We start from the raw sequence: 23,705 nt of genomic DNA, 5'->3' as shown, positions 1-23,705 counted from the left end.
ATTACTCCACATGAGAAGCCCATTATAGGAAGAAACATCACTATCCACTGTTTTGGGACAGAAAAGGACTTGAATTCAAGCTTCTTCAGTATGTATTTTCCAACAGCAGTAAATACTTACTTAAAAAATTAAAATAAACACAGTTTTGACAGTAGCTATGTCATGTAATCATATAAACAAATTAAAAATAAAACATCAGCCAATATTTTTTGGACAAGAGAAAACAATTTCATCTGAATGGTTCAGAAAAGCTTGGCATACAAGCCAGCCAAGTTTCCACTAAAATCTGCTCTTACTGTAAAGCAGCTCCTGTCCTGTGGTTGCAGTTAGAAGGCTGGTCATAGGTTCTCTAAATATACATTTGTTGTACAGACAAGAATACACAAATACAGCTATAAACAGCTTTTGTGCCCTTCGTACCTATCAGCATTTACAGTGCATCAGACAATACAACTTGATCATCACACATACTGAGGTTCTTTCACTCTCAATCACATGAATAAAAGCAATGGGAATGGCAGGAGTTCAACACTTTTAAAAATCAGTCCGTATACATGTTGGACAAATTGTTTGGCTTTAAGAAGAGCAGACTGACTGGGGTCATAACAGCAGTCTTCCAAGTCATAAAAAGCTGCTTCACAGAAGAATGGAATGGACTGCATTCCATGTGCATTAACACAACTAGAAGTAATGACTTAAATTGCACCAAGGAGAATTCACTTTAGACATTAAAAACCTTTGTAACAGCAAGGACAGTGCAGCAGTGGAATAGGCAGTCTTGTGGGGATGTTGAGGAACTGTTATTGCAGAAGGGCTGAAGGAAGATGATTGGCACCTGCGGGGTGTTGTCCTTGGGCTGATATCATCATTACAGTCTCTCCTATCTCTTTGGTCCCCAGTAGAAAGACTTGTCCTGGCTTTGATATCAAAAAGCAAGCTTTAGTTCAAATTTGGAAAACTGAGTAGTTTGTGTTAATATTAGCTAATCACTGAGCAGAAGTGTGTGGCATGCTCTTTTGCCTGGCAGCTAATGAGTACTATTAATAATTGTGTTTTAAAATGCAACTTCTGAACACAGGAAGGATTTGACAGATGGCTACCAGTTGTTTGCCAGATCAGTGTTAGCAATGTTTTACTGAATTAGTTTAATTCTCATATTTTAATTGATTACCATAAGCTTCTTTATTTGTCAGAGGTTTCTTTAATAGTGTTATTCTAAAAACACAATGTGGACATTATAAACCAGTCCTAAATAATTCATTTGGTTTTTATGGAGTATGAAATTACCAAGGACAGGTCAACTCTGATGTAATAATGCAGAACTTATTGGAAAAAGCTCATTTGATTTCTCTAAAGTGGCATTTGCAGCTATTGAAACAGTTGCATTTTTACAGGCACGTTAGCCTTGCTTTATTTTGAAAGGAGAGAAATAGGGAGAGAAGAGAGCCTGCACATCAGGAGATGGTTCTCTGCCTTCTTTCTGATATCCTAGGCAGTTGGGCTGACGGTGATTGACAGCAAATGGGATTTCTTTACAGAGAAGAAGAATGTGATAAATTTTGTGGGAAAAATAACGATGTCTTTAAACCACAGCACTTACTGAGAGAGGCTCACAGCCTCCTAAATTATGGCTTGTACAGCCACCATGCTGCATCATTTAGTTTAAGCAGCCAGTTTCCAGATAGGGATTTACTTTCTTGATGTCAAAACCAACCTGTACAGATGAATTTGAGAAACAGCCATCGAGACAGGAATTACTGAGTGTGAAGTGCTGTAACACCATTGCCCAAGTGCTTTTGGCTGAACAGACAAGTGGGAAGGCTCTTTGTGATGCAAATGACCACAATGGTGCCAGAGTGGCTGGGATGACCATCTCAGTCCATCTCCTCTATCTGTGGTGAGATTTTAAATGTGGGTGCTTTACATACTTTCAAGTGGTTCATGTTTCTTAACAGACAAGGCAGCAACCTTAGCATGGTAATGTCAACTTTGGCATGGTTGTGTCAGCTTTGGCATGGCTGTATTAAGGGTGCAGGAGTTCATTTTGGTGCCTTACATTGCACTAGATAAATTCAAGCCTGCATATTCTGCAAGGGGCTTGTAGCACGTGCCAATTCCTCCTTGGTTTGCTTTTTGTTCTTATTCCTACAGAGGGAAGATTGAAGGTGAGGTCTGGCTGGCATCATGGGCCCTTGAGAGCCATCAGGTAAAGCAGCTGGAGCACTGCATCCAACTGAGGAGCCCAAGGGTAAAAAAAAAAAAAAGAAGAAAAGCCTGTGTACTGGAAGATAGAAATGGGTTAAATATTGTGGGACTGTTCCCATCTGCAGCTATGCTGCTTGGGGTCCCTGAGAGTGTGGCCTCTGAGGTGGACAGTTACTAACGATCTGCTTTTTATAATTGGTTTTCAATCCAAGGCATTTGCTGCGATATCACACAGTAGCCCATGTGGGAACAGGACGGAAAGCTTTTCTTCAAGGCAACAGAGGAATGTGCTGAGAGAAAAATCTTCGGGATGAATGGGATTTTGGTCTGGAACATTTTTCTTAAAACAGGGAAGCAAGGAAATATTCAAATTAAGGAGTCTAATTTTTTAAAAGAAAAAAGAAGTATTAAACATTATGCCTTTTGTTTTCTGCTTCATCAGGGAACTGAAATGAAGATGTGAGAAGCCAGAACACTTTTCTTTTCTTTTTTTTCTTTTTCTTTTTCTTTTCTTTTTTATTTTTTTTTCCCTGCCTGAAAATCAAAGGGAAGGGAAAAACAGGGAACGTTAGGATAGTCAGTGTTTCAGGGTAAGGCTGGTGGCTGCAGGAGGCTGGTTGCTTTTTGAGTTAAAAGAGAGAGGTGTGAACCCGGAGCCACGGAGGCTTCCTCTGAAGTAGAGCAACAAGCTGCTTGGTATGACACAGCACCCACACACAGAAACACCTGCACCTGTGCTTCCCCTGGAAGCCAATCATGACCTGCCAAGAGCAGGGATCTGCCCTAAATAGATTTACTTCCTGCCTTTATTATTAATTTAGCTAGTTCTTGGAGCAGGAAATATCTCTCTGCTCTATCAATATTCAAAATGGGGTCCTCGTTCAAAACAAGAGCTCTGAAACACCAGTATATTAAATGATATCAATGTAGGGCATTACATTATTTTGCGGAACACCAATTGTGAAGTGTCTGAGCTTGGAGTGTTGGTAACAGAACAAATCCTCCTATCTCCATGCTTCCTACTTTAACTGCTTGTTGACCTAGGATTTCCATCCTAGAAAAGCTTTGGTGGAAGCTATAAGAGATTCTTTGCTGGTGATGACTCAGCCCCTTACACAGTTTGTGTCCCATGCTCTGGCCACTCAGTTCCACACATCCCAGCAGTGCCTCTGCGTACAGCCTTTCTCACTTATTCTGAGGTCAAAATAATTTCTGTCTATCACTTTGGAAGCAGAAAGAGCCATCAACAAATCTGGAACTGTGATTTGTATGGATCCATAGAATACAGCTTGTGGTATAGGATCTATGCTCTGGCACATGTTTAATTGATTACAATATGGGCCTTAGCCAGTATCTGCAGCATTTAGGGCATTATTTCTTTGCACAGTAGCTTGTCTTGCAGTTCTCTGTCCTGCTTTCCCAGGATGAAAATGGTAGGCTTTAGGTGCAGTTTCACCACATAAATGTAAATAAGCATTTGAGCAGACAAGTCTCAGTGCCTGTACTTTAGCATTCCCTAAGAGCCTACTCCCAATTCCTTTACAATGGAAGACCATTTATAGAATGAAACACTTTGTGTGGTGATATATTAGTTTCTTATTACTTTTTGTAAAGAGCATAGTAAGTAAAAACACAAGGTGGTTGATGGATTTTATATAAGAAAGGCAGCGTGTACGTGTGTTGTTCTCTATTAGATTCCCCAAAAAACAATCTGAAATCTCATTCTGTCTTGTAAAGTTAGATCAAAAATTGTTTAATTTTGTTTCAGGAGTGTTTTTCTCTCCTGATGCTTTGCTTGAGGATACACAGAGATAAAAACTCTTGAGTTATTATCAGTTTAGGTGAATCTATGTCTGTGTGTGGAGTAAACTATATTAGGTATTTTCTAACCAATCTGACTGTGGCTTGAAGATGGCAGTTTAAAAATCACATCTTCCCAAGTTTCTTATGCTGTCTGAACATTCATTTTGGAAATATTTTTATTTTGCCTTCCATAAGCTGCATCAGGCTTTTTCCCCACTTTTTTTTTTTTTTTTTTTTTTAATATCATCACTTTAGAAAACAGGAAAAGCACAAGAGAGGATGATTGAATAAAGCCACCAGTGCTCAGCTCTCTGTGCTGATGTCCTGCAATGGACAGCATAAAAATGCCCATTGGATTTATTAGGCATATAATAAATCTGCATAATTGACATTACCTATGACTATGTAATTGTATGCCAGCTGCATATCAAATAGTTTTAACAAAAAGCAAAAGTACTTTTTCAGTCATGTGGGAAACTAGTTTGGCTGGAATTAAAATGAGTAGGCTAATTTCTCTAATTTCTTATGTCTACATGCAAGTGTTCATTACTTAAAGAATGGTGGCTCTACTTAGAAAACTATATGAAGTGCAGTTTGGCTTACGGGATGTTTATTCATCAGTAATTTAAATACTTCTGTCTCTTCTACATCTGCAGTAACACATGCTTAATGTGAATTCTGCTCTGATTTATCCTTTATAATATGAGGTAGTCTTCTGTCAATCAATATGTTAGCAGGCAGAAAATTAATGGCACTGCTATTAGAATTTAGAGATGCTAATACTGAGAAATGTGCACATATTGAGAGCCAACAATTCTCTCCAGGTACTATAAGAGGACTGAACTTTACAGGGGTTTCTCAGGCAAGATGTTACGGATAAAAGTCATGTCTGCTAATTGAGCCAGTTATTTAAGCATTTAAACACTTAAATTCCCATTTGATCATGTGGGAGCTGAGACAGATAGAAAGAGTAGAGGGCTGCCTCAGGGCTGTCCCAGGTGTTGCTGGTATTACAGTGCCATTTACTACAACACAGCTGTTCCATTTTCACCTTTTAAAGCATGAGGCTTAAATATTTATTGAGTTTTCCATCACAGCTGGCAGAGTCTGAAAGTTTCAGGTTCATCATTGTTACTTGATTAGTATTTTCTTCTTACCATTTTAATCTTTCTTGAATCAGAACACAAGTTACTTCAAATTTGTCCTTCAATTAAGAGTTGTGGCAAAGGAAAAGTTGGCTGAAGCTTTACAAAGGAGGCTTAGTTTTCAGAGTGATGCAAAGGAAACTTGACACCTGACTCCCATCAACAATAATAATGGGGGCTATGCATCTAACTCTTTCTGCATTGTGCTGACATTGTACCCTTGAATGTTAGTACAGTCCAATAATTCTCCAAAGATGAGGCAGCTTATTTTCTCTGCCATTGCTGCTTTGTTGGCATTTTTATGGCATTCCCAGAAGTACTACCTGTCAGAGTTAGTACTTCCAAGGATGGCATTGCTTTGGGGTGATTGAAGATTGATGTAATTAAAGAGAAGGCAGTCTACTGTTTGCCCGTGGGTGTTTTATATCAAGCATTTCAGTGCACAGCTACGATTGATGATTTAAATGATGGCAAAGTTGGACTGCTCTGTATGTACAACAGTGGCTTGAGCCAGGGATTCAGAGATATGGGAGTCCTGTATTTTAGACTTCTCAGAATTCTGAGAATGCTGTAGAAAAGGAGCTTTCTAGGAAAAATGCAGCCTCCTTACATACAATTTAATATAATCACTGAAAATGTCCAAAAGTCTAGTCACAGAAAGGAACTAGTGCTAGTCACAGCCAGGGACAAGAAAGATTGCTATTTGGGAATTATTTGGAAAGGAAAATGGAAAAAACAGTACACAGTATTATACCACTAAATGCATCAATTGAGTATGGACTTCTTGTGTTCTATAGTGGGCTTATCCAGTTAAGTTTACTCACACTTGTGTACATAACAACATATGGAGCTGTAGGCTTTCTTTATAGTCAATGAAGATTTAGTTAACATAGCCTATGACATTAGACACTGTCCTAAAGAAATATGTATAAGTCCTGTTTTGTGACTTGAAAATGTTGAGAGCTATGTGAAATATTAGACTTATCATGATCTCAACATCTACTCCTTTATAAACTGGTGAAGTGCTAAAATCGCACAGCAAAGCTGCTCTTTCACAGTGCAGAAAGTCTGGTAAGGACAGTCTGGGAGCATAAAAGAGCTCTTTGTGCAGAAAGAAGCAGCAGCTTATTCTTCTCTTCCCTGCTGTAATGTCCATAAACTCCAATTACATTTATAACTTATAGCATTAAATTAAATATGTTATTTTACACAAGCACTTAAGAAGTCTACTAACTATCCAATAACAGTTTTCTTTATTCCCTTGTTAGCAGCTGCCACGGTGGCAGGACTCACACAAGAGCAGAAGTGATTTAGTGCATTGATTTGCAGTTGGCACAGCCCTTTGTTCTCAAACAGAACTGATTAGCTTAGCAGGAAAGTGCCATTTACTTTTTATCACATTTCTTCTCTGCTCATCTCCCTTCAGTGGCTGCCAAAAGGAACAGCGCAGAACCGTAACCTTCTAAGCAGGTTGCTTACTGTCTTCAAATCCAAATTCTGCAATTCCGAGGACTGGTATTACTGGATGGTGCTGCAGCATTGATTCATAAGCTAGGGTTGCTGCTTTGACATGCTGTAAATAGGTCCCACTGAGCTCTTTCAGGCTGTTTCAACACAAGATAAACTCTGACTATGACAATACAATGTTACAAATACTCCCACTTTACTGGGAAATCTGATAGGACACTGAGGTGAAAAGTCTAGCTGGGAAGATTTCTCCTGAGTATGTCACTTTTACTTCACGGACTGACCCTAGGTCTTGCCTTTTAACAGAAAACTTTTGAGGCCTGCGTATACACTTCTGCACCTCTGATCTTCTGTGTATTGAAGCTGCTGGGAAAACTCCTGATTCACCAGTTAAAAGTAAAGATTTTTGGCAGCACAGAACGACTAGCAGCTGCAATAAAAACAGTGGGAGTCATTGAATTAGCAATTATTTTCCCTTGAAGACCAATTCACAACAGAAGTTCAGTTTGCTTTGGATAAGACTCCATAATTTCATGGGTCACATCCTCAGCTGGAGTGAATTTGTGTGGCTTTATTGAAGCTCACAAGCACACCTGACGTTATATCAGCTTAGGTCAGAGGAATAACAGTGATTCAAATCAGTTAAGAATCCGATCTGATAAACTTATCAATGCTATTCAGTTTTGTTAGTTTGCCACAATTCTGATGCAACCTGGTCAAAAGTCCTATGAATTCAAAGCTACTCAGTGGTGTTAAATATTTCCAAGTCTGTCTTTACTGAAAAATAAGAAGAAAAAATAGGAGTGGGTGGGAGGCTGAAAACAATGGCTCAGGGTTATTTCTGGAAACAAAGATGAAAAGATGAATAGGGGAGAGAGAATTTCCTTCTTACTTTTAGCTGAAATTCCTCTTAATAGTATTAATCCTTTTGGACTCTTTACAGTCAACAGAGATGAAGAGGCTAATCCCTGATTCTTCTACACTGGAGCCTCCATTAGTTCTACTAAATAGCTGGTACAGAACCAGAGAGAAAGAAGTACAGAAACATTTACCTTCCCTTCTCCTTTGATCTCAGCAAGAGATTATAAAACAGCTCCCATGCTCTCTTCTTCCATTTTACAATGCAAAAGAAATCCGAAACCTTCTTCCCCCTGGCACAAGAAATCCTGGTGAGGAGAGAACCCCTTTACTAGAAAATGTATATAGCTCACACTCTTCAAATGTATCTAATTCCATTAGTTATGTGAATTCAGAATCTTTCTTCCCTCTTACAAGCCATTTTTCACTCTTTCCACAACAACAAAGAAAATCCTCTTTTCTGGTAAAGCAGAAGTTTTTTTGAACTGCACTAATTCAAAAGACCAGACTATCTGACAGAGCTAACAAGCTCTTACTAACTATGGATACACTGTTAGAACATGATGACTACAGTCCTCTCCTAAATGACCAGAAAATAAAAGCTACCTCTTTATAGAAATTAAACTGCTGCAGAAGTGGGTATACTCACAGACAGCAGCACCTTATTCATTTAGTCCTATATCTGTTTTGTTCTGCAAACTCTAATGATCATGACTTGAATTTTAGAGTCATAGAATCATAATCATCAAGGTTGGAAAAGACCACTAAGAACATCTGGTCCAACTGTAAGCCCATCATCACCATGCTACTAACCATGTCCCTCAGTACCACTTCTACTCTTTTCTTGAAAACCTCCAGGAACGGTGACTCTAGCACCTCCCTGGGCAGCCCATTCCAGTACCTGACCACTCTTTTTGAAAAGGATTTTTTCTTTTTCTGCCAATTATGGCAGGCACTAATCTGTCTAACGTACCAGTCTTTGTAGTAAGCAGATGCTTAGCAACCATGCTTGCCATGGCCTTGCTTGGCTTCCAAACCTGTAGACTGAAATACAGATTCTTACACACAACAAAGACACTGAAGACACTGTGAGCCATCACTGTGTGGCTTTTCCTATGGTCACTTCCAGCAAAGTATGCATACACCTCATCAACATCAAACACAGCCTCATTGCTGATAGCTGACAGCAGTACTCTGCACCAAACATCTGTGAATAGTCACTGCTGGTCACTTCACTAGTGAAGTGGCTTCTTTGTCATGCCATCAAATGCAAAGTAATATAGCAAAATAATTATTACATTCTTCGTTCTTCAAAGCAACAATCAGACAGTGCACTGATTTGATCAGTTTTGAATTATTCGTGATAAGATCTTGAATCCTGAATATGGCAATGTATTCAAAGTTACTGGGATCATATCTGTAGTGGCTAGGCTAAAGACCAGGATGCTGCAACTGTATTTATTAACTTTTCCAAGCTTGGGACTATTGAGAATGTCCAGGATCATTTCTGCTAATAAAATTGAAACACCTTGGCCTTGACTGAGCTTCAAGGGGTAGGTTTGTTTATATATGTTAACAAAAGAGAATGGAAGGGAGAGGGATAAGGTAGCAAACTGTCTACAGAAGTACCCACATAGTAAATCTCCAATGAACAGAGTTTTAGGTAAGAAAGTCCATCAAGCTGGTTTCTCCTAATCTGATTCTAGACTTTATAGATGGTTTTCAGAAAAAAACTAATTGTCTAATGGTGATGATTTAAATGTAAACAATCCCATCATTCATTTACCCATCTCAGAGGGACAAAACTTTGGAGCTGTCTGTAACCACTGCTGCTTCCAGAAATGACTTACTAGCAAAAAATGAACTTGTTCAATTCAAAAGGAAATAGGGAACAAAACTATATCTTTCCCAAAAAGGGATGAGAACATAAAGTCATGTTCCATGTGGCCCTGACACTGTAAGGTGATTCAGGCTGTAGACCGAAGCCTGTGTCACTGATACATGTAGAACTTGGAATCTGTCTGCTTCATATCTACTGCTGAGAGAGTGATTTGTACATGGTAATTTGCTCTGTGGTTTTAGGCTTTTTTTCCTGTTTGTATCAGAATTTGATTTTTCCAGATATATTTGTCAGTAGCATTTGTTCAAAAGCACTTTGTAAACATATTTCAACCCATGCAAACTATTTGTTTTGACTGTTCACTACTCATGCTGTGTAACCAGCCACCTAAGGCAAACTGCAGCTTTCCAGTGCTTTTGCAGATGACTGATCCCTGGAGTCCCCTGAATTGTTTGCAGATCTCTACTGTAATCTATCTTCAGTCACCCAATAAGGTTACCAAAAGCTATTTCTCAGTCATGTAACAGGGGTCAGTATCTGTTGACTCTAACAGATATGCTTACTGTCCTGACAGAAACGAAAAGAACTGATGGAGTGCATTAGCATATGCACAAAGAAAGTTGAAGAATGGGTGTTTTTATGATTCTTTATTATCCAGATATTTATAATGTAAAACACGTTTCCAGAAAACTCTGTAAAATATAATAAAAATACAAATGCTGTCTTGCAGAGTTCATTATGGAAAATAAGTACAATAAATTTTCTAATATAAGTGAATTAATTTTAATGTTCTGTTCATGACATCACCTATCTCTAACCTTGCTTATGAAGAGATCTGGAGGTCTGGACAGCATAGCTACATCCCCAGTTTGAATCCATTGCTAAGTTATGTTAGTATGGTTTTTACCATGTAATAAGAAGTGAATTTTCTGCTCTTGATAATGGCTGCAGACCTGCTTTCTTAGTGAATATAACCAGACAACCTCTTGAGACCAAATGATAACAAATCCTTTGATTACACAAGTCTTTCTTCTGGTCAGACTGGCACTTAGCACAGCAGTGGCAGAGGCTAGGTAAGATGAGCCTTGCCCTGACTGACCTGACTTATAACAACTACCAGTTCCTGGTTGTTCAAAGAAGATTGGTGGATTGGTACAGAAGTAACACTGCATTCATCGTAGGGTCCTCCATGGAACCCAGATGCTCTTTTTATGGTTAGTTAGGCATTTAGGAATGAATTTGCAGAAGAAATCTGACTGCTAATGATGTATCTGCGGGCAAAGATGCAGCAGTGTTCAGAGTGCTATGGAATAGGGTCCTTGAATGTGTGTTATTCACTGTAGCTCCATGTATTGTCTGTCTTGGGCAGAAGGGACCAAAAAATAGTAGAGTTCTCTATTCTTGATGAAGTCAGGAGGGGTACAGGCAAAACTGCTACCTTGGACTTCTGGAGGGCAGACTTTGAACTGCTCAGGACACTGGTAGGGAAGATCCCTTTGGGATTCAGTCCTGAAGGGTAAAGTGGTCCAGGAAGGCCTTAAAGAAGAAAGCCTTAAAGGTGCAGGAGCAGGCTATCCCTCTGCTCTGTAACATGAGCAAACAGAGAATAAGACTGGCACGGATGAACAAGGAGCTTTTCCTTAGGCTCCAGGAGAAAAGGAGAGCCTGCCTCCTGTGGAAGAAGGGATGGGCAACTTGGAGAGAGTACAGAGAAGTTCCCACAATTCAGGTGGAAACAGTGAGAAATCTATGACTTCACCTGGACTATCACAAGCCCATGTGGCCAGATGGGATACACTGAAGAAGCCAGTGAAGGTGATAGCCAAACTGCTTTCCACCAACTATTTGCATTCCATGTCAGCCAGAGAGGTCCCAGAAGACTGGAGGCTTGCCAATATGACTCCCATCTACAGCAAGCATTGTAAGGAGAATGTGGGAAACTACAGGCCTGTAAACCTGAGATCAGTGCCAGAAAACATTATGGAGCAGAACATCTTGACCAAGATCACACAGTACGTGTGGGACAACTTGGGGATCAAGCTCAGTCAGCATGGGTTTATGAAAGGCAGGTCCTACTTGACCAACCTGATCTCCTTCAATGATTGAGTTAAACACCTGGTGGGTGAGGGAAAAGCTGTTGATATAGTCTGCCTAGACTTTAGCAAAGGCTTTGACACTGTCTTCCACAGAATTCTCCTAGAGAAGCTGGCAGCCCGTGGCTTGGATAGATATACTCTTTGCTGGGTAAAGAACTGGCTGGACATCTGGACCCAGAGAGTGGTGGTAAACAGAGTCACACATCCATCTGGCACAAGTGGTGATCCCCAGGGGTCAGTATTGGGGCCAGTCCTGTTTAATGTCTTTATTGATGGCCTGGATGAAGAGATTGAGTGCAGCTTCAGCAATTTCGCAGATGACAGTAAGCTGGGAGGAAGTGTTGATCTGCTTGGGATTAGAAAGGCCCTACAGACTGATCTGGACAGGCTTGATTGCTGGGATGAGGCCAATGGGATGAAGTTCAACAAGACCAAGATCTGGGTTCTACACTTGGGCCAGAGCAACCCCAGGCAATGCTACAGGCCTGGGGCAGAGTGGCTGGGAAGACTGTGAGACTGTGTGGACTTGGGAATGCTGGTCAGTGCTCAGCTGAAGATGAGCCAGCAGCATGCCCAGGTGGTCAAGAAGGCTGATAGCATCCTAGTTTTTATCAGAAATAGCATTGCCGGAAGCAGCAGGGAAGTGATTGTCTTTCTGTACTCAGCACTGGTGAGGCTGCATCTCAAATATGATGTTCAATTTTGGGTCTTGGTGATTCTATGATTCTATGATTATCTCAGTGAAGTCCCAGACACCACTTGGGGTTGTGTTTGTTTCTCATAACTTTATTAGAAACATATTGTGGATCAGAACATTTTGCACGTCCAGACTGAGATTGTAGCTAGCTAGAAAATTCCAGGCTCTTGAAAGTGGTAACTTCTGAATCAGAGTGTGCATAACCCCAGATGCCTTCTTGTGTCTCCTTGTGGTAACACTCATCATTACATGTGGCATAATTAGAAGAAAATAAAGATATCTAACTTAAAATAGGTAACATGTATTTTTAAGTGCAGAAGAAGGTCATTTGGTACTGTTATTTTAAGAACTGTGCTGACAGAGGTTTTTCTGTAACATTCTAATTTCAATGCTACTATCTATAGCCCTTTGTGTAGATTTGTCCTTTCAGTGTGCACTGTTGTCACTGAAAAGATACTGTAAGCTGGTTTCAAGGTGTGACTCAGAAAAAGCTGGCAAAAGGCCACTCTGAGATTTTCAAAGCCATGCTGCACACCTTCAGTTTTAATGGGTCTTCTATGTATGCTTCTGCAGCTTGAAAAACCTCTTCCATAAGCTGCTTCCTGTCTGCAAACAGGAGTGAAGGTTATACAAAGTGATGTTGTATATGTGTTGCAATGATTATCTGTCAACTCTTGTGGAAAGTCCTAGAGCTCTGTTATAGATAACGTGTATGAGAGAATGTGTGTTTACATAACCTTCACATACATAAAGATATGTACTTACAGGAACCCTTCTAGTTTTCTGAGTGCAGTCACCTAATTTGTACATTATGGCTACCAAACACCTAAACACACAGGAACCATATATGTCTCAGAGTTTTTGTAATCTGGTTAAAGTATTCTTGTCTGAAACAGAGTTTCCCATGTCCAAGAGGAAACCTTCATATTTGCTTCAAAGATTAAACCTTTGTAGACCTGAAGGATTTTAAAGCCAGCATGTAAAAAAAAAAGCTTGTAAAAGACAAACCAGGGCCATACAGAGATCTGAAGAGAGGTAGATCTGGATGAATGGTGGCTTTGTAAGGAGCAGCACAAAGTACATATTTACTAAGACATCTTATTGGAATTCAGGATGCCTAGCTATCCTTGATAACAAACCCACCAGAAGAGTAGTATTTCCTGATCCTAAATGATGTTTACTTTTTGAAGTTCAGCTCTAAAATATTATTGAAAATGTAAAAAAATCATAGGTTCTCCAAAATAAATTAGAAAAACAAAAGGGAAGGTCTCCTTCCATTCTTTCCTCTTTCTTACATGCTGCCCAGTCCTGACAGGCTGCTCAGCAGGATGACAGGGATTTACTGTTTGCTTTATGGCACAAGAAAAGGCATTAAAATAAATAGTACTCCCATAAATAATTGCATCAATTTTGCAATCAACCAGAAAACAACAGCAACAAAAAAAAACCACCAACAAACAACCAGGTCAACACTCGATGTAGTAATCTTGCCAATGCTCTGTGTAATTAAAACAATTTCACCTTGAAATCTGGCATTTATTATAATATGGAGCAACTCCAAGTCTTAATATTTCACTTTGTGTTCATGGACATAGTTGGAAAACAGGTTTGTACGTGGAGTATTTTATGTTGCTTTGTCTTTGATTTTTTTGGATTTTTTTCTATGCAGTCTATTTTCTGCATACTAGTTGTTGCTTCTTGCTGTTGGTGTACCTGTATGATTGGGTAATACCACAATAATTTCACTGGGCAGCAAAACTTTTCCCAGAGTCAAAGACACAACATAGAGGCAAAACCCAAGTACATCCCAACTCAGCGTTTGCTTTTAATGCATTCACCATTCCAAAGATCTGCTGCAACTGTCTTCTGCACAGTGATAGCACAAAGGTTTTAAAACAGTTCTCAATTTTCAACTCTAGCATTTTGATTTCTCCACCTTCATACAGGGACTCAGTTTCAAGAAGAAATCTGAGAACACCCTGAAAAAGAATTGATGTTTTTCTGGAAATTGGTTTACATAAGCCAAAAAGGAGGCACTGAAAAACACTCATAAAAACTACAGCTTTGCCCTTAATTTTAACAGAGAACATGAATATTGCCTTCACATTTAGAGAAATTCAGGCCTTGTTTACACTTAGGTAATTCAAGCGTGTTACTCAAAATCTGCACTAGCTAATTCTTGATATAGATTTAAGTTTTGTTAAGTTGAGCCTAGCTTTAATTTAAACCCTGAAGATTTATTCAGTTACCTTCCTTCACCCAACATCAAGTGGTTTCATTTAAAGAGATTTGCAGTTGAAATGCATGCATTTTGCATTGGTGCTGTTAATTTAATAGTGATCTATATGTGTTTGTAGACACAGTGACCTTTATTATCTTCTCATTATGTTTGAAAGCAGTTCTTGTTATCCAGCTGAATGAATTATGTTGAGCGTTGTTATGGCTCAAACAACCTATTGAAACTAGTGATTTTTCATCATGTGCTAAATGTTAAAACTAACAAGGAGTTAGTTAAGCATTACACTGGAGACTACCATCATGTCTTACATCTTGGAACATGTACTTTTAAAACTGTTCAGATTAAAGATGAATCAAAGTGCTTCAGCTTCAAGGATAAGACTTGGAGGTGCACGTCCCCATAGACAGAAGTGGTGTATAAAATCCAAGAAAAATTGCTTTTAAAATTTAATAATTCACAAAATCTATGGTAAAGCACAGCCTGGCTGGGGTAGATAAGTAAAATAAATACTGCAAAGTCAATTTTTAATAATCTGTGGCATGAAATTTAAGCACAAGAGAAAACATTTCACAATCAAGTCAGAAGCTTTTTGTAAATGATCAAATGAGAATTTTAAGCCCCCTTACCTACCAATACAAAATAATTCAGTTTATCCTTTAGTCCACAAAGTATCTTCCTATATTTTTTTTGTTTAAATGCTTTTTGCTTCTAATAGAGTCTTTGCTATAACTCCTTTCTAGAACCCCATTTATTTACAACAACATCAGAAGAAGATACACAGATACTGAAGGCTGTTATTTGACAGTGAATTGGCTCAATGCACGCAGCCACAGGAAATAATGTAATTAGTTCCTGTGCTAGTCTGGTAACAAGTGGTCTGGTGTATTTATCTAATTATTGAGACAACACATTTACAACTGAAGGGATTTTGCTATAAGAGGTTTATAAAACTCTGATTTAGGCTGATCTTCAGTCTCTTAATGCCAAGTAAAAACTGGCCTTCAAGCAACATTTTTATATGATGAAGAATAAAATCCCAGATGGATTATGACAAGTCCATGTCGTCCTAAAAGAGAAATCAAAATGAAAAGCAGAGAAAATTAAATGGCAAGGATAATATATATACACACACTCGTTCAGGGGGAGAGAGAGAAAATGTGAAGATTTGTACATATATTATGCATCTGGAATCAGTACACTAACATGCAGTTTATGCTAAGAGGTGTACCATCTGCAGGGAATAAAGAAAAGGAAGAGATTATACCATATTATGGAGAAATCATATTTTGACTTTATTATTATGGCTGTGGCTATTTTATTAAGAGGAGGTGGGTTAATAATTTTCTAACCAACTGAAAGGGAAAGAGAAAGCAAAACGCTTTTTTATTCAGAAGAACAAATTATTATTTCTCATGCAATACTAAGAACTTGTGCAAAAGAGCAGAGAAGGCAGGAGAGGAACAGCAAAAATGAGACCATTTCATGGTGGGAGAAAGGTGAGAACTTGGGCATCTGCTGGGCTCCAAGAGGCTGGAGAGGAAAGGGCGAGAAGTCTCAGTAGACATGAGCAAATGTGCCCAGTGAGAAAAAAGATCCTTTGGTGCCTGGACTCACTGCAAAACTGTCAGTGAGGCACCAGCCTTGGCTGTACATACCCTCAGCACAGCTGCCTCCTGGTGTGCCCTGGGCATGGCAGAAGAGGGGCACGGGAAGAAGATGCTATAATGAACCCTCCATTCTTACAGCAGGTCCTGCAACCAGGGATTGGTGGGGATTGGACATGGGGTGGAGGTGCTATGAACTCTCACATCCTGTGATGGTGTGCTCACCTCCCTTCTTATTCCCTTAGCTTCCTCTTTTATCTTTGCACAGGAAGTCAAAGAGCAACAGTACTGATTACATCCTTGCTAAGACATATTGGCAATCACAAATCTATCTCGGACTGGAGGGAGTGAAAGAACAGATAGCAGACACCTAGTTCAACAGCTGAGGGCCAATTGAGCATGTGCCTAAAAACAAAGTGTGACTATGAATCAATCATACCCAATAAATTGTGAACAACCCAAGAGCCCCTTGAACTCTCCTGCATGGAAGCAGTTTGCACAGCAGGACATTGCCTCACATAGGGACACCTCTTGAGGTGCTACCTCAGAACTTGGTGTTAAGATGCCTTGCATCCTTGGAAAATGACTAATTTGTTTTAGGCATTGTTAGCTTTGGTAAGAATATGTCTGAGATTGTGCACATATAATACCTTAGTTGTAAACAACTGACCAAGTCTGAGGCTAAGAGTGGATCCCGTCACACCTAGGCTCCTTACCTCCATGGTTCAACAAGATTAGAAAGAAACGGAGTTCACTCTGAACCTCATGACTCAGTGGGAGGATCTCCTTGACCTTTAGACCAAGTCTGGGGCTAGAAGTGGATCCAGATACACCTAGTCTCCTTTCCTCCATGGTTTAGAAAGCAAGTCTGGTCCACTTTGAATCTTGTGATTCAACAGGAGGGTTTCCTGTATGCGTGTTTAACCCTACCTTCTTTGCAGTAAATAATCAAGTATATCCAGCCATCTCAAACTTTGTTACACGTCTGTTAAATTACTACATTATGTCATATCAATAAATATATTTCTGCTTCTCTCTTACTACAACAGTGTAGTTGTTTCCATCCATGACACAACCCTCTGTGAGGCCCAGAGTGGTGGGGAACCAGGGTGGTTAGGGCACAGAGCATGGTGACATTAGGAGCCAAAAAGGGATTCCCTAGCAGCAAGCTTTTAGCAAATGATTTTCTGAGAAACGGCAGGAATGACAAACAGTGTGTCAGCCTAAGTTAAACCTGTTCAGAACAGCTAAATCTCACCCCTGCACAGAGAGTCTGGACCAGATCTTCTGCTACACTCCTCCTATTGGTGCTCCCTCATTAAATATCTGGCATACATTATTTGCCTCTACCCCCACCCTGCTCCCTCTGCAGTCCTGCAGCCTTCTGTTCTGAATGGAAGGACAACCCTCACAAAGGGCCTTTTCCTGAGAGATATAGGTTTCATTTACAGTGGGCTAGAAACGCATGTGCTGCAGCGCCCAGGGCCTTTCAATCACCTGCCGAGAGCACTCGCTTCTCATTGTTTCCATTTCAGCGCTGTTCTTGCAGCTGCAGTTGTAGCCTCTTTGAATTAAATCTGGGTTAACAGTCTGAGGACAGATAAGCCCCAAGAGAGAAAATGATGTAAATCCAAATAGCAATTCTTTAACCTAGTGCTTTTCTATGACAGGCTTGAAGCCCTGGGTGTGATTGGAAGCAAAGTGCATTTTTGCAGTCTGTACTGATTTGCATAAACCTTTCTTTTGCATTTGCATAATTTTTCAATTAATCACCAGGACAATACCCTAACTCCTGAACGTATCTCTGCCAGGCATTTAAGGTATTCTTGTGAGTATAAACGCTTTGGACAGTGATGATGAGGCCAAGACCTGGGGTTTTCCATTGATTTCACACGTAAAACTCAGTCCAAATGTTTACTGCACCTTACACTCCACAACTAGTGCATCAGTGATTACTGAAAAAGCACAGATGGGATGTAGACAGTTTTTCATTCCTTGTTCCATATGATAGAGCTCAACACATCTGGTATGCTATGAAAAGCATCTTTGCACTAATTTGTTTGTCAGTATCTATTGAAATGACTATCTGTCATCCTGTCGCATTTCTGTTGCCCTGAGAATGTCTGAAGACAAGACTAGTCACAAATTGTGACTGCTGTCCACTTGGGACTAGCTGGTAGAAACCACCAGCTGTTCTGAGTATCGTTGGTGGTGAATTTGTTTCTTTTTGTGTGGAAATTTCAGTGTAGTGTCTCTTCAGACATTTTGTATTTGCAAGAGGAAACCAAATCACTTGAGTAAGAGACGGTCTGTTTGCTCTTGCTGTCCGTGTGCACATTTCCATCTGTTTCTACAGCTGAGTATTTTTTGACTGCACTGGAATATAGGGGGCAGAAAATGCACTTGGTGCATCTTAATATTCACCTTTGTACAACTAGGTCTTTAAAATCACGAACATGACCATAAATAGTCTGATTTGTCAAGGAGGAGTAAAAATTGTAAAGGGATTTCTGTGTTTATATGGGTTGATAATATAGGCATGAGAATGTTTTTTTTTCCACATAACTCTTGATGCTGATCATCTCCTTGAAAGACAGCTCTGTGACTTATGATTTGTTGTGTTTATTTTACCTCATATCCCTACCAATGAATCAAAGTGTTTGATGTCATTTCTTTTTCAGTCTGATTTTTTTTTTTTTTAAATTTTCTTATTTCAAATACTTTGCTGCTTTAAATTCTGATTATGTGACTAATTTAAGTCATTTCTCTTCAGTCAAGAGCTATTCTGGCATGAGAATGCAGGTCTGATTGAAGGTGTGAATTTCAGGTTCTATTAATGTCTGGCCAGTATATACGTAAATAGTACTCAGAAATGTGAGAAAAACTATGAAACACAGAGGTAGCTTCCGTATCTGAAGGGCACATAGGGCACATAACTTCCAAAAATACTCGTTTTGACAATCAATAGTTAATCAGGTACTCATGTATTTCTTTAATTAATCAGAATGATTTGCAATACACCACCATAACTTGAATTTAATGACAGGCATTTCAAAACAAATGCAGTATATATTACAGCCAGGTCCATTCAAGACCTGAGTATCTCCATGGATGGAGACTCCTCAACTAGAGCTGGTCCAAACAGTGGCAGCTGAGGTGACCAGGAGAAAGGCTGAGGCAGACGCGTGAGTAGTTACCTAAAGTAGGAAGCCTGCATAATCTGTGCCAGTGTTTTGCCTTGACTTTCTTATTCCTATCTACTAGTTTAAAAGAGATCATAACAATAGTAAGATATTTATTTTCCCAGGTTTTCATCAAGTGATTACACATGCACTGGATATAATTTCTTATATTGCCCTAGAATGCCACTGAGGCAAATGGGACTCTGGGAGCTCAAAGCTTGCCTTCCTCCCTCTCTCCTTAATCTGTAGGTGTTATTATCACACATCCCTGTCCTTGTAAGACTACAAGAAATGCCTTTACTACAAGACTTTCTGTATATTTTACATCGACTGGAAAAGAAAATCAGAGTCAATTTAGAGAGAATTTGATGGATACTGCTTGCAATCAAACCCAAAGCTAAATGGCACAAGCCAGGCACCTGAGAGGAACCCAATTTTTAGCATGATTTGATTTAAACTTCATAGGACATTGCAAGTCTGGGCACATATTTCTCCCCAGTGTCATACACCGACTCCATCAGGGTCAAACAAATAAAACTTTATTTAAAAATTCCTTACTTGTCTGCTTGTGTTTGCCTTAGTGCAAAATTGATGTGACAGAGATTTCTGAAAACCCTTTCTTCCTGCAGGGATTAATTCTGGTGGTCTCTCTGTGTTAAGGTTTTTTTTATAATCTCTGCTGGCTGTGAAAAAGGACTCTAGCACCTATGGAAATGATCATGCCATTTGCTTCTGCAGCTGCTGTCAGTTTTCAGTGAATATAGAAAAACAAAAGCACCATAGGCTGAAACTGGGGCATGATGGGCGAACTCAAGGTAGGATTTATTTTTCTTTAAAAAATCCCACATTTCTACAGTTTCCTGCTTCTTTATCACCTTCATTCTTTCAGGCCAAGCAAAAGAGAGGAGAGACCGGGAAAATGAATGCAGAGTGCAACATAAAGAATCGATTTGTAACTCTTGAACCTGACCTATGAAGGGGATTATATCCTGAATGTCACTCCCAGCTGCACGCCAAAGTGGTTTCTGAATGCACTTTGCAAAAGGCAGATCTACATCTCAGTGAAGTTTGATAGAGGTTGGTTCTGACTGACTTTACCTGCATGGCCATCCAGAAAGACTCTTGATGGAAGCTAATGTGTTTCCCTCTGCTGCTGGGTGTCCTTTCTTTGGGTGCAAGTATCCTATTAGCCAAGTAAACATAGTTGAATTATTTATTTTCTGTGGAAATGCAGGAAGATTTTTAGGTTCAGCATACCAATCAGAATGTCTTTTAACATAATGTCAGTTTATGGGAGATATAAATTAAAAACCCTCAGCTTCTTTTATGAACAGAATGAATACTTTTATGCAGCTATGAGCTGTTCTTTTGAAGTCACTTGCATTTATAAACTATCCATAAATTTTTGGAAAGTTTACAACACTGGGACATAACAACAAGCCACCAGCAGTTTTCTCAGCAGCAATCTGACCTGTTTGGGAAGATGCTTTATTCCTTTATGTAGTTTGAGATTCTTTTTCCTGATACAGACATCACCTAAAACCTATGTAAGGTTGGTATGTGAAATGACATTTGGCATTTTGTAAAGACAGAAGAAGAATAAACAGCAGAAGGTGATAATGGACAATACTGGATGCCCCATCCCTAAAGTTGTTCAAGGCCAGATCGGATGGGGCCCTGGGCAGCCTGGTCTAGTATTAAATGGAGAGGTTGGTGGCCCTGCATGTGGCAGGGGGGTTGGAGATTCATAATCCTTGAGGTCCCTTCCAACCCTGGCCATTCTATGATTCTGTGATTCTGGTGTTAGCCAGTCTATCACAGAGGTCAGTCTTCAGAAGGTGCTTCATGATATGGCACTTACTAAGTGATGAGTTTACAGGTGAGGACTAATCTTGTGAAGTTCTTATGTAGAAAGTAATACACAGACAATTCTTAAACTTCCTCTGTTCCTGTGACTTTCTGGTGCTTCTTCAGGACTTCCACATCCCTGCCACTGCAATTTTGCTACAACCTTTATGGAATTAGTTAAATTGTTAAGACGTAAAGTTCTTATGGGAGCAGCCACAGGGGAACCTTGGCCATACTGGAGCCAACAGGAAATGTTACTGACATCAGAAAGTACAGCTTTTCACTGTCTCTCAAGACAAATGCACTGGTGGGAAGTAACACATCATTTGGGACTTCCAACAGTGTGTCTTAAATTGCAATGGCTTTGAGGGGGGAAAAAGTCAGTGCGGGAACTCTTAATGTATCCAGGTACATCTAAATTTCCCCTGGGGATGAGATAACTTAACTGTCATTTCAAGTTTTATATTCTTCCTTTAAGTCAGCTATTTCATTTAAATAAAAGGATTCTATTTTCTGGGATGGAAATGCAGCTGCTTCAAGTAACCTGCAGCATGTTGATTTATTACTGACTATATACTCGTTCAAGGAGAAGATTCCTTAAGAAGAGATTCTACACCCTGTTCCATATTTCTTACTACATAATGCTTTATAGTAATCTCAGCATATCCACGAAATTTGGGAGGAAAAACTGGAAAATGAGGTAATTATATATTTGGATAAATACATTTGAGGGATTTAATGCTTTGTACTCACATGAATAAAATACTCTGCTGTCAGCTCTTAGAGATGCTAAGAGAAAAGTTACCTATCTCAAAAATATCTTTTCATCATAAATTCAGAAATTAAAATATTTTCAGGTTTCCACTTCTACTTTTCTGAAGTTCTATCTCACTGTCAGTAAAACTGGGCTCTTCTTTTTAAAAAAGAAGAGAATCTTAGGGAAAAAAAAACCCACATCTTTTTGCTGAACATCTTTACATTTGACAAAAAAAAAAAAAAAAAAAACCAAACCAAACCAAAAACAACAAAAAAACAACTATTCCAGTTGCATTTTCTCTATTAGATTTAAAATGAAGGCTATAATGTTATATACCTTTGTATGAACATGACTTAAAAAGGATTATTATGCAGTAAAATTGGATGAAATCTCCTGAGGTTGGTTAGCATAGATTTTCACCAACTTAAACACAGGTTCAGTTCATGCACAAACAGCATGCTGTAAATTTCAACAAGCACTCACACATGGGAAAACCTGCCTTTGTACTGAAACAAGAGTGCCATAGCAATAGCTCACATTAATTGTTAAGAAAGTATCTGCTCTACCAGTTTCACTGTTATTAATGGGAAGTCAAGATCTTACTAGACTGAGCTTTAACAGTAAATTGGAAATGGATGGTGGTAGTAGAGTACAGCTCTCTGAAGAGAAGTGAGAAATAAGAAGTTTTATAAGACCACACACACATTCAGTATTACTGATAACAGAAACAAAGTTGAGGCTTTTTGATTTCAAATTGTAAATGTTTTCTGCCCATAAGATCAACTATGCTGAGGGAAAGGTTGCACAGATTCATAAACTTCTACACATGTATTGGGAATCCATGAAAGACTGGATTCCGAGGGTGAGTTAGAGATGGTTAGCTGGGAGCAAGAGATATCTAAATAAATACCTGGATCTGTACATTGTCAATAGTCTTAATGCCTAATAATGTTTCCTCAACAGATTGTACTAACTAAGATCAAGGTATGGGCTAGGGCACTGATTGTTGCTCTTTGAAGGAGGCCACCTTTGTGACTCTTACAACTGCTGAGAACCAGGAGAAAAAGACTTAGTTGGCAGGAAAATCCACTTGTCCTTCTTGGACATCACTTCTTTCTTTATCTTTGGTTTTGATACAAACACTTCCACTGATGTAAGAAATCAGCAGGATGGCTGATGAATGCTACTACTCAACAAACGATATCTCACACTGAGTGTGCATGCAGTTCATTGCAAGATCCCATTGTCCCCTGAGAGAAGAATTCATGCAGTTAAGTGACTTGAGGTCCAGCTCCAAAAGGACATTTTGAAAATCATGAAGTTCATGCTCATATTTAATAAGAGAAAAGGGGACACAGACCATCAGTAACATTATAAGATCAGCAAAAGCAGGGAGCCTGTCTATTATCACTGCACATGAGCACTTCCAAAAGTAACCTTAGAGAAAAACTCTAAATAGTAAAAAGACTGTTTTAGTGCTGTATAGGTGTTAGGTCTTTCTCAGGTTGTGCTTAGGTCCACACTGAGTGATGATCTGGGATTTACTGATTGTTACTATGGGATCAATATTGAAAAAGTATTCACAGAATCACAGAATCACAGAATCACAGAATCACAGAATCGTAGGGGTTGGAAGGGATCTATTCACAGCAACATACAAAAACATTGTCCTCAAACCAACAGAATGACAAGAAAGAAGTGAAACTTAAACACACTGTAAGTTCCTGTCTCCTTTTCAAATGACACAAAAAGCAGCCATTTGAAATTAACTCTCACTAAATTAGTCAGCCAGTCTTTTCACTGTGTTCACCTGGAGACTTGAGTTTAAAATCAAAATCTCCCTGTGGAAGTGTGTTGTTGGAATATAGTAAGGCTATTCTAAGGCAAAACATTGCTATATCAGCATGCTAAGATACAATTTTCTACTACTTTTATTGCCTGAGTGGGAAAAAAAAAAAGAATAA

General features: G+C 39.2%; 1 protein-coding gene across 2 annotated transcripts in view; it reads right to left on the bottom strand.

Annotated features, from left to right (window-relative positions):
• Positions 1-23,705, bottom strand: part of ADARB2 (adenosine deaminase RNA specific B2 (inactive)) — a 291,983-nt gene that overhangs the window by 102,447 nt on the left and 165,831 nt on the right. The window lies entirely within an intron of this gene.

This window comes from Phasianus colchicus, chromosome 6 (assembly GCF_987193195.1).
Source record: "Phasianus colchicus chromosome 6, bPhaCol1.hap1.1, whole genome shotgun sequence".
Lineage (NCBI taxonomy): Eukaryota > Metazoa > Chordata > Aves > Galliformes > Phasianidae > Phasianus > Phasianus colchicus.
This window is presented reverse-complemented; position numbering and strand designations above follow the sequence as displayed.